This window comes from Hemicordylus capensis, chromosome 2 (genome assembly GCF_027244095.1).
Source record: "Hemicordylus capensis ecotype Gifberg chromosome 2, rHemCap1.1.pri, whole genome shotgun sequence".
NCBI classification, from domain to species: Eukaryota; Metazoa; Chordata; class Lepidosauria; order Squamata; family Cordylidae; genus Hemicordylus; species Hemicordylus capensis.
Window position 1 is genome coordinate 321,892,090 of NC_069658.1, and position 12,106 is coordinate 321,904,195.

General features: G+C 45.8%; 2 protein-coding genes across 4 annotated transcripts in view; one reads left to right on the forward strand and one right to left on the reverse strand.

The window, feature by feature from the left end:
• Positions 1 to 7,766, reverse strand: part of LOC128345807 (kelch-like protein 17) — a 58,560-nt gene extending 50,794 nt beyond the window's left edge. Inside the window, exons 1-2 of one of the 3 annotated variants that reach the window (XM_053298337.1) lie at positions 7,589 to 7,766; positions 7,384 to 7,473 (exon numbers count right to left, since the gene is read on the reverse strand). The gene's annotated coding sequence lies outside the window, so the exon portion shown is untranslated. Of the gene's footprint in view, positions 1 to 6,532; positions 6,638 to 7,383; positions 7,474 to 7,588 lie in introns of those variants that run through there. The other 2 variants (XM_053298338.1, XM_053298339.1) reach the window with 2 other exon arrangements.
• DNAH1 (dynein axonemal heavy chain 1) overlaps positions 7,684 to 12,106 on the forward strand; it is a 280,454-nt gene continuing 276,031 nt past the window's right edge. The window contains exon 1 of the mRNA XM_053298325.1: positions 7,684 to 7,741. The gene's annotated coding sequence lies outside the window, so the exon portion shown is untranslated. The remainder of the gene's footprint in view (positions 7,742 to 12,106) is intronic.

Consider the following 12,106-nt stretch of genomic DNA (forward strand, 5'->3'; position numbering starts at 1 on the left):
AACATTAGTTAAAAACAAAAACAAAACAAGAAATTTAAAACACAACAATTTAAAATTGTAAAACAATATTCTAAAAACAACATTAAAACCATCAAAACAATCTCAGTTAAAAGCCTGGGTGAACAGATGCATCTTTAAATACTTTTTAAAAAGTTGTCAGAGATGGAGAGGCTCTTATTTCACTAGGGAGCACATTCCAAAGCCTCGGGGCAGCAACGGAGAAGGCCCGTCCCTGAATAGCCACCAGACAAGCTGGTGGCAAATGCAGACGGACCTGTTGAAGACGAACTGTTGAAGTTCTTATAAAGTTATTTTAAAAACTTCATGTCATAAGTATAAAACTCATGCCATAAGTCAGTTACAGTGCAAATCCTATGCATCATTATTTAAAAGTAAGTCCCACTGTGTTCAAGAGGCTTGAATGTGCAATGAAATGCCATAGCATGTGTGTCTTTTGCAGTGCAAGTCAGAAGGCTTTATTTTTACTTGAAAGGTTAAATTGTTATCTTCAAAAAGCATGGTACTGGCAACCCTGATTTTAACCTAAGTAGATTACGTACATAAACCATTCCATTCCTTGCAGCCATTGCCACATCTGTACAGTAGTGTTTAACAGAATAAAACACTGCTTATCTTCTAAATAAGAAGGATAAAGGAACCTTTATGCTACATAGTTTTCCAAGCAAGTAAATTTAATGGTAAACAATACATAATCCAAAAATACTATCCCGAGCTGTTCAGGGCTCCATCACTACCAATGGATCAGTGTATGGCCTCATGGAGTTTGTTACTGCCATTTTCTGCCATGTTTAATGCTGGCTATATTACAGCACAAAGTAGCTCAAAAGCATCTACCAGCCCTGGCAGTTAGGGCAAGGTACTGAAGCCCACTCCTTCTACAAAAATCCCACCCAACCCCCTGCCCCCCAAATCAAGCCTGACCATATTCATGTTCGTTCACACACACACACACACACACACCCTCCAGATTAATTATGGTAGACAATAAGTGCGTGAGCTTATACAATGAATTGGAAACCCATGGGATTTTTGTGATGAAAGCAAACCACTTATGTAATTATCTTCAGAATACCTCTTTTTTTTAAACAGTGAGAATCTGCTCCATTTTTACAATCCCTTATTAAAGTAGAAAGTTAATTTTTTCGGCTTTATATAATGTAAAAGCAATATTCATGTCTGTTAAACCAACAGAAAAGGTAATAAACCACAGTTAGGCAGTGATTTAACTCTCTTTATAACATAAAAATGTAATTCAACATTATCAGAGGTATGTGGGTGGGGGGGAGTTGCATGTTGTCGAAACCAGCTGAACCCTCGCTGATCATGACATTTCCCTAGTTAAGGGTCTGAAGTTGTTTTTGACATGTACAAGTTTGTTTTAGTATAGTTTTCAATTTGTGTTTTTGTGTGTGTTTCAGATCCTCAGGGTCACTTAAATATTGTTGAGACTGTTGTTCATTAACAATGGAAGGCATTTCCCACCCTGAAGTTTGTGGAGCTAAAGTAGCAAGATATGACAATAACTACTCACTTTTATCATCTGTCAGAGAGAGACAAATGAAGCATTGGTGGAGAAGCCTGTTGCTATATCCTATGAAAAATTACTGAGCTTTATCAGGGAGCGTGCTCAGTATGGAGACAAATGTTTTCGTGGGATTATTAGGCACCTCAGTGATGTCACATGACAAGAGCGTCAAGCAAAAGGATGTTCTTGGCATAGAAAATGTTATCAGGAGACTGTTCTTACCAAAATGCTCAAACATGCCAAAGGAGGATATGGGGGGGGGAATTGAATACTGAGGAAGACCCAATACCATCAAGCAGTACCCTCACTTGATCTCGATCACCACCTTACAAAAGGGATTGTGTTTTGTGAGAGTGGACCGGGTTACAAGAACCCTTTGCATTTAGTTGCTACAGAAAATGCTGGTCAGTCACTTAAAGATGCAGTTGAAGGGAGTGGGAATGAGAAATTGCTTGTCAAGCTTTGTACATCCATTGACCCTCAAGATGCACGTGTTAGTGACATTAAATACCTCAAATGGTGCTGGGCAACACATGTAACGAATGTCAATTGCTCAGCACTCAACCCACAAAAACCAAGTAAGGCGAATGAAGTGACAGCCATAACTGAATTCCTTAGTCTGCTTGAGAATAAATTGTTGGATGGAAATATAGTCACCATGACTCATCTTCAAGAGGCATAAACAAGAATCCTTATGGCAAATAATGTGGACAACCATCCCAGCTGCAAAAAAAATAAAACAACTTATACAGCATGATATACCAAGTGTAGAATTCCATAAACCAGAATGAGTGAATGAATCAGAACGTGTTTTTATCAAAATTTTAAGAGATGCTACAATTCAGTTAGCAGAAGAGAGCAACACTGATGGAAATGACATGAAAATACTCTATGATGCTGCTAAGATTCTACGAAAACTTATTACCAAAGCAGAGAGATGGATATTTTTTTTGTTCACTTACAGAAGTTACAGATTGGAATGTTCCAAGTGAATTGTATAGCTTCTTCTGTTGGGTTCTCAAGGGACCAAACACAAGCCTGTCCACAGCGGGAGTCGAGGGGAGGACTGTGAAGTCAACCAGCATGCCATGAGTTTAGCTCAGACTACAGTGTCTTTGTTTCTGTCCCAGGACCAGGTCCAAAACAAGAAATCACAGACAAGATCAATTATGCACAGATATTCCTCCTTTATTTGGCTGGGATGGAATCACTCATGAACACAAGGAGATTTATTAAGAGTTATTGAATGGAAACTGGGTTGTAAATAAGAATTCAAAAATCTCTTTTTGTGCTGTTGGCGCAGATCATGCATTGGAGCACATAAACTGTTCAATGAAAGTAGCAGGTGAACTGATAGGCATAATGCTCAATCCTCAAGCTAGAACAAAGTTTTTCCTTCTCTCACCAGAATTAGCAAGGCTTGAAGTTGAGAAGTGCAGCACACACAACTTCAAACAAAATTAAAACATTGAAGCACTAACTGACACTCTTCACAGTTTTACAAACCCATTTACTGAGGACAGTGATGATCTCTTCAATCTGGCCCCAAAGGCAGTCATGCCTGAGAAAGTCAAAGAAGATACCTGTAAGCAAAGTGAAATTGTTAAGAAGCTACTTGAAAAAGTTTTGTATCTGAGTGTATAAACCAGGGAAACATCAACCTGTGGGCTCCAATGAGAAAATGTAAGCTGAAGACTTTTAAGAACACCGGGAAGAAGAAAAAAGTGACCACTGGAGATAGTACAATTGAGCTGAAAGAAGACAGAAACTTTTTTGCTTGAATGTTATTGGTGACAAAATCCAGATCAGAAATAAATCTTGAAGACTCTACAGGGAAACACAAACTCTCCGTTGTACCAAGGTCTATGTTTGCTGCTGATGGTACAATGCTGAAATGCCAAAACAAAAGCAGTCTGATGGCTATTCTGGAAAAATTACCTACTGGGGAAGAAATGTTGCCTGATGTTGAGGGTGCAAGTTGAAGGCATTCCCTTAAATACCCAGGGCCCAAACTGTTTAGGGCTTTATAGGTTATAACCAGCACCTTGTATGTTGCCCGGAAACATATCGGCAGCCAGTGTAGCTCCTTCAATACAGGATTTGAGGTGGCACTGTAGATGGGATGGCCAAACTCCAGTCACTTCATAAGCTGACAACATAAAAAACTGTGGCCAGCTTGCTGAACATTTTACAGATTATTTTCTATCAAAATACAGAAACTTATGACGAACTTCATGTGGTATTTGATTGCTATGATGTTGATATGTCACTCAAGACAGCAACACATGAAAGAAGACAAGGGCAACAACCAGTGATAGCTTACCACATCACAGATACAACCAACATAGCAAAATTAACAATGAAATGGCTTCTTTCACATGTGAAAACAAAGATGGAACTAACACATTACTTGTCAAAGAAGATACTTGAAAAAGCAAAGCAAATGGTAAAAATGTAGTAGTGGCATGGGGATGTGAATTCAGAGCTACACAGAGATATGAGCCAACTTCAAAGTAATCAGGAAGAAGCAGATACAAAGTTTTTGCTTCATACTGCTGATGCAACAAACAAGGGGGCTTCCAGAATTAACATTCACTGACCAGACACTGATGTTTTTTTGCTAGCTCTTCAAAGGTACCCAGAATTATGCGCTGACACAAATTTTGTTACTGGAAAAGGAGAGTTGTACTGCACTATTCCTCCCATATATGAAGTTCTTGGACCCAGCAAGGTTTCTGCTTTGCCTGACTTACATGCTATCAGTGGTGCACACAATAGGGATGTGCAAGGAACTGGTTCAGAGGCCATTTATGGGCCTCTGAACTGGTTTGAAGAATCAGTGGTTCCGCTGGTTCGACGGCAGGTGGTGCCTCGCTTTAAGAGTGGGGGAGGGTGCACTTACCCCTCCCACTGCTTTTCCCCCACTGGTGTCTGTTTTCATAAAAGCTCATCGGAGCAGCAGCATACCTCCCTGCCAACACGTGCCGGTGCACTGGGGACTCCCAGATATATACAGACAACAGGAGCAACAGGGCAGCAGGGAGGTACGCTGCTGCCCTAATGAACCTTTCAAAAAATGGACGCCGGCAGGGGAAAGGAAGGAAGGGTAAGTGCACCCTCCCCCACTCTTTAAGTGGCACCCCTGCCGCCTTCAAGCCTCCCCACTACGGTTCTGTGCACATCCCTAGCAGACAAAACTAGAGGTTTTGCAGGGAAAGGCAAACTAAGTTTCTGGAACGTTTTCAAGAATGCCAATGATCATATTATAAGTGCACTTGCAAGCCTGGGGAAGGATTTACCCCCATTGGTGGTACATTTGCTGCCCTTGAGGAATGATATGTCAGGTTTACTTGCCTCCATCGTGCACAGATCTCACAAGTTGATAGGTTAAGGTGGTGGCTGTTCATCAAGAAATAAGCCCAATCTGAGAGCCTCCCACCTACAAGAGATATATTATGCCATGCAATACTACGAGCACACCATCAAGCAATCATTTGGAATAATGATACTATCGTGAAGCATGTAATCCCATCATCTGAAAAATATGGTTGGAAAATGGAAGGGGATGTCCGGATACCAATAATGACCTATCACTTCCCAGCTCCGAAGGCTGTCCTTCAATTGGTGAGGTGTGATGCCAGATGCCAGGGAGGAAGATGCAGCTGTCATAAAGCAGGGTTGATCTGCTGCGACATGTGTTCCTGTGCATCTCACAATACACAGAACGAAGAGGATGCTTGTGATGATGACATGATGGAGAATAAAGATCCAGAGGACGAGGAGGGAGAGGAGGAGGAAGAAGAGAATCTCTAGGAAGAAGCAAATTAATACACATAATGTGGTGCACCAAAACACACAAAAAAAACTTTTTAAAATTAATTGTGAACATTTTTTATATGTTGTTATATTAATTAGGTGTAAGTAAAAAAAACTTATGCAAAACTTGTAGTAAAAGTCACTTATGCAAAATGTTTATTATCTATTGTTTAATTTTCATTAACAACTTTCATAGATCAGCACGACAGTCAGAGCAAATTCTCAGACTGCCAACATACTTTTTCTTATTCTTTGAGATATTTTGAAGAGAACTGTGTAGGTGGTTTGCCTTCATCACAAAAATCCCATGGCATTGTGCATGCTCCCGTACTAATATATACTAGCTGGGCCGGGTGCAGAGCATCTGCGCCTCTGGCCGGCCCAACAACCCGCCACCTTCTTCCCCCACCAGCTTGCACGCCACCTTTTTCTTGCCCCCCCCTGCTGCTTTCTGGCCAGTTGGGTACCGGCTTCTCCCCCCCCCACTTTTTGGTGGGCTGGTGGGCAGGCTTCTTCTCCCTCCCTACCCCCCCCATTTCTGGCTGGCTGGCTGGCCCGCCCACCACTTTCTGGCTGGCTGGGCACCAGCTTCTTCTCCTGCCCCCCCCCTTTCTGGGTTGCTGGCTGGCCAGCAGGCCGGCTTCTTCTCCCCCCCCCCCCAGTTACTTGCCACCACTACCCCCTGCTTTCTGGTTGGCCGGCATTTTCTTCACCGGCCGCAGTCGCAATCCCCCGCCCCCATCCTGTGGCTATCCAGCAGCTCTCTGAAATCTCGCAAGAGATGCCACTCATGGGATTAGCCACGGGTATGCGTTAGAGAATTAAATATATAGATAGATGATGCTTCTTGGTCCTCACCCACTCCACTGGCATGAAAGTCCCAGACCAAAATATGGAAGATAGAAAAATGCTGTTTTCATGGGAATAATTCATTACTTTTCTGGAAATTGCAGAAAAACTCTCCCATTAAAAAAGCATGAGAAATGATGCCTTCTGACGAACTTTGGCAGCTTTCTTGGGTACTTTCAGAGACAGAAAGTCCAGTTTTTCACAGAATAATGAAGAAATGAGCTATATTGTTTCAGTTCACTGCATTTCAATCCATGTCAGATTTCCATGATGAAACTCACTTAAGAAATTGGAAAACACAAAACATTTTGCACTAGATACCTTAGTTCATTTATCTCCTTCAGTCTCTGACAATTTGTCTTTTCTGGGGTTCTTGGCAGCAACACTATTACATGCTCAAAACAAAACAGCTCTTCTGGTCATCAACTAGTAAGGAGTTAAGGGAGAGTGCATGGTCATTTCATACATGCTTGCAAACTGCAATAAACTTGCAAAGCAGGGATCTGTTTATACTGTCCTAAAGTGTGCCGACAAGTCGATTTCGACTCCTGGTGCCCACAGAGCCCTGTGGTTGTCTTTGGTAGAATACAGGAGGGGTTTACCATTGCCTCCTTCTGTGCAGTATGAGATGATGCCTTTCAGCATCTTCCTATATCGCTGCTGCCCCATATAGGTGTACTGGTGGGTATTCGAACCGGCAACCTTCTGCTTGTTAGTCAAGCATTTCCCTGCTGCGCCACTTAAGGTGACTTATACTGTCCTAGTAAAAGCAAAAGGCAGGACAGTATAAACAGAAATCTGCTCGGCACGTTTACTCATGAACTCAAAGCACAAACACGTTCACATTGTTTTTGTTTGAGCATCGGCCCATTGATATTTTTAGACAACGAATTCCTCTCAGCCTGCTCCAGTTTCAATCGCACCTCTTGCTCATCTCTTTCTAATTCGCTCCCTATTGCTAACCTTCGCTACAAACAGGAAAAGCTTGGTGGAGGACAGGCGGGCTCAGACACAATGATATGAAAACAATGTGGCTAATTGATTAGCGGAGGACGCTGGGTGGGCAGGCTGCTATAAATCCCTCTCCTGTCTCAAGTGCGACATTCCTCATGATTATCTTTGCATGGTCTCGCTCATCAGGCACAATAAAAAAGAGCCTTCCGAATTCAGACCTTGCAGCCAGCAACTTCTTCCCGCTCCGCTCGCCGAGAGTCCCTCTCATTAGCTTTCCTTGGACGCAACCAACTTCTCCTTCCAGGCACCTGGGCGGGGGGAAAAAAAAAGAAAAAAGTAGCAAAATGAAACACCAGGCGCAGACAAACTGCGAGGAAAAGCAGAAAGGGAAAAACTAGGAAAGCAACAAAGAAGGGAACCCACTTTAGAAAAGCTTGCTTTGGAGGAAAAGGGCAGCCGAGACTTTCCCCACGTCGGGCCGAGATGGTTTAATCCCCCTAGCAACCGTCTCAGGCGTCCGTGCGGCTGGGAGACCGAGCGGTTGCCCAGCGCAGGAGGGGGAAGCCGGGCCTCTCGGTGCGTACACAGGATGATCCTGTCTGCTCGCTTCGTGGACTGGGGGCGGGTGGGGCGGCAGATGGGGGAGGCGGCCTGCGGGGTGCCCCACCACACACACACACACACTGTCGCCCCAACAGGGAGCTGAGGAAGCGGGGAAGTGCCGTCAGACAACTGAGCGCCCCTCGCGCATCCCCAAGAGCGCAGGGAGCCGCTCCATGTAGGGTTGCGCCAAGACCGCCCCCTGCCCGAAGAAGGGACACGAGGCAGGGAGTATGCGGGCGCTGGAGGCGGTGTGTGCTTTTACTTTACCACTTCCAGCTTCTTCAACTGTGGTGTAACTCAGACTGCTTCTCCTCTGCTGATTGAGATAAGCCAAACTGGGCGCGGTGTAATTCTGTTTTCTAGAAGGAGCAAGCCGCTGTTAGCCAGTAAAAATAGGTTTCAGACACAAGCACCACTATCTAGTAGTCATCGTGTGCCTGCCTGACTTCCATGATCCTATAATGCTACCTTGGCCATTCATTGAGGGCTGTTAATGTTTTTGTTAAATGTCCCCAATACGAGACTGTTGGCAACCCCTAAACCTGTGCTACCAGAACCACAGGATACTTGGGTAGGAAGGGAGAAGGGAAAGGAGTTGAAGCTCACTAATTATTGTGTTATTAGTGAAAATAACTGGTTTGATCTGAGCCATAGGTTCTTCCCATTAGCTGAAAATAAGGGACAAATGGCATCAGTGATGTTGGTGCAAATACAGAAGTGCAGGCACTCTCCACAGCCATGTCCACTTCAACAGCCAGAAAAGCCAAGAAATACTGGCGCTCCACCCCCACTACATCCCTGAATGGCATCCCTTATAGCACAGTTTAGGGGTGAAATAAGGGGCATCCCTAATAAGTGACTGTTGGTAACCCTATGGGTCTGAGCATTCACGATTCCTCCATTTGCTTCACATGATGCAACGTTCCTGCAGAGACCTGAGTGTAGACTGTTAACATGCAATGGGCCAAGATTTGCTTTTTGTACAGGCTACACATATTGAGAATGCACAGTCAATTGCTGCATCTGTCTGTGTTTAACAACTTCTAGAGGGGAAGCTGTGTTAGTCTGTTGCAGGGAGGGCAACAAAGAGCCTTATGTCACCTTGAAGATTTGTTAGCATAAACTTCCTAGACTTGAGCTCACTTCATCAGATGTACACAGGTTTTTGTGTGTGTGAGAGAGAATCCGCGTAAGATCTTCAAATCATATAATGATTTACATGTGGATTTCATGTATTTTCCCCCTAAGTAGGAGATCCTCTTTATGGTAGTGTACTTCACATGCCCGAGACAGGACTGGACCACGTGATTGCTTGTGGGTGTTACCGCCTCCTAGCCCCAGTTCCAGTTCTGTCTCGCTCGAGACAGGTCGTTTCTGGGAGAGAGCACCACTACTCAGTTTGTTGGCTATTTTCTGGCTTGCCTTTTCTTCTTGTTTGTCTGTCTGGAGAGCAATTGGAGGCTGGTGTGTGTTTTCGTTTGGCTGAGCGGTGCGTTCCGTTCTGCTTTCCCCCCGCCCCCCGTTTGTGTATAATTTCCCCTTCCTATTTCTATTTAGAAGTGTGCAAGGGCAGGAAGGGGGCTAGCCTCATATCAGGACTACAAATTGTTCTGCCTTAGCAAATTATTTCGTTATTTCAATTCGGAACTAATTGGCATTCCTAAAGTATTTACTTTGTTTTGTCGTTTTTTGTTGGTGTTTCGCTGCTATGGAACTCGCCCACACAGACGAGATCCTGAAAGGGTCTCTTTCTGAAGCCTCGCAGCTGCCACAGCACCTGGGCAGCACGAGCTCTAAGGCAGACTGTGCTGTGGTTCAGCCCGGTCACTCTGCTTCGACCCGCCCCGCTCAAGCGACGGCTTCGGCGTCTCAGGCAACCGGTTCTCAGCAGCTCGAGCAGCCTAGAGCTAAAGCCATTAAAAAGACTAAACATACTGGGCAGCACTCCTCCCCCAAGGAGGAGGAAGACGACACCCATTGGGGGGAAGGGAGGAAACGCTTGAGTGAGCGCCTATTAATTCAAGCGGTTTGCTGCAAATCGAAAGCAAAAGCGGCTAAAAATGGCGCCAAACAGAAAGCGGAGGCAAACAAACGCACGCTAGTGGAGGGAGGCGACCGGAGCCCGGTGGGCACTTTCCCAGCGCTTGAACCTCAGTCCATTGCGACCCCAGCGATTGAGGGGGAACCGGCTGGCCCGCGCTGTCCTCCCACACTGCCTGCATCATCGCCCACCTCGCAGGAACAGCATGCCGCCCCAAAGAGTAAGGACCCCTTCTCCCCTAGAGCTACTCAGTAGCTGTGGGAATTTTTTCGGTGGGAATTCTCCACTGAGCCACCTGTGGCTCCGATATCTATTACAGGGAACCAATTGCCTGTCAACTCTCCTAAGGACACTCCTAAGGACACTGAGGTGGCTCCGATATCCATTACAGGGAACCAATTGCCTGTCAACCCTCCTAAGGACACTCTCGTCCTCCCTTATAGGGGTGCCAGATCCTTCCGTTCCCCAGAGTCAATATTCTGACCTGGGACAAACAAACCACAGGTGTGGCACTGGCAGGGTCTCATCTTCCTCTCCTGACTCTAGCCTATGATGCAGGGCCATTTTGTCCCCAGATCTCTGCTCCATAGGCACAAACGAAGGCACAGGGACTACTCTTCTTCCTCCTCTACCTCTGCTGATGAGGAAGGGAAGCGTAAGAGGACAAAATTACCATCAGCGCCTGCTCCAGAACAACCTACACCTGTTCCTCCTCTCCTTCCTCCCCTCCCCCTTTGCCTACTAAGCCTACACTTCCATGCACATCTGATTCCTCTTCTGAAGGGGAGTCGTCTCACTCCATTCCTGCCATTCCAGACAAGGAAGAAGGGGAGCTATCTGAGGAGGAAATTACTTCTCCCATTGCTAATTCTACCAGGCTTTTCTCCTCAGCTGAGTTCAAGGTTCTTCTTATGAAAGCGAAACACACAATCAAGGATGTGGCCCCTGCACTGCCATCAGAACCATCAACATCCCTTGACCAACAGGTTTTTCCAAACACTGAACCAGTCTCTCTTGCAGTCCCATTCCTGCCACTGTTTCACAGAGTGATGTGCGCGGAGTGGCAGCGCCCGAACTCAGCCAAGCCCATTGACAACCTTCCCAAGAAGCATTATCAGCTTCCAGGGGAAGTTTCTAAATTACTGGCTGTCCCCAAGGTAGACCCACCAGTGGCACAATTGGTCTCAGGAGCCATCCTTCATGCGGAGGGTCAGGAACAATTAAAATCACAAGAGGACATGCGGGCGGAAGCCCTCCTTAAAGAGGTACACGAGGCTTCGGCCACGTCCATTAAGATCTCTACCACGTATTCTATTTTTGCAAGGGCATCTCCATTGTGGGCAAAGAATCTAGTCAAACTTGTTCCTCTCGAACTCCCCAAATTGAGGCAGGGCATTAATAAGATGGCCAGGGCCACGGCCCTGATGGCTGATGCCAGCCTAGATGGCATCTAGTCTTCCTCCATGGCCATGGTAGCAGGCATAGCTCTCCGTAGAGCACTGTGGTTAAAAACCTGGAATGTGGACTATAAATCTAAAGTGGCCCTGACGGCAGCACCTTTTGCAGGGGCGGATCTTTTCAGCCCGGCACTGGAACCAGTTTTGGTTGAGACATGGGACAAAAAGAGGGCCATGCCCTCATCACGCAAGGACCCCCATAGATCCTTTCGCGGCTCACATTCTTCCTTTTTTCCCTACAGGAGATCTTACCAACAGAACTACTCACCCAGGGATTCCAGAACCGCTCCCACCAGGGGGTCATACAGGTCTCAGTGGCGCCCCCACTTCCAGGGCAATTCAAGGGGCACCTTTCAGAAGTTCATGACCCCTTCCAACTCACACAGAAAGCAATGATGCCATTCCGGTAGGTGGCAGGCTGGCGGACTTCTGTACCATCTGGATGTCCACCACCTCCGATGCTTGGGTTCTGGAGGTCGTGTCCGAGGGCTACTCCATAAAACTTTCTTCCAAACCACCACATCGCTTCATCCCTACACCAAAATCTTCAATCCTTCTCAAACATCGCCTGATGCTTCAGGCAGTGCAACACCTGTTGAAGATGAAGGCCCTAGAGCCTGTACCACTTTCCCAAAGAACTCAGGGCATCTATCCGATCCTTTTCCTGGTACCAAAAAAGGACGGATCTTGGTAGGCTGTTCTTGACCTGAGGTCCCTCAATCATTCTGTGCGGAAATGGAAGTTCCACATGGAGTCCCTCCATACCATAAAGGAAGCCATTCGACCAGGGGACTACCTGGCCTCCATCGATCTCTCTGAGGCTTACCTTCATATCCCCAT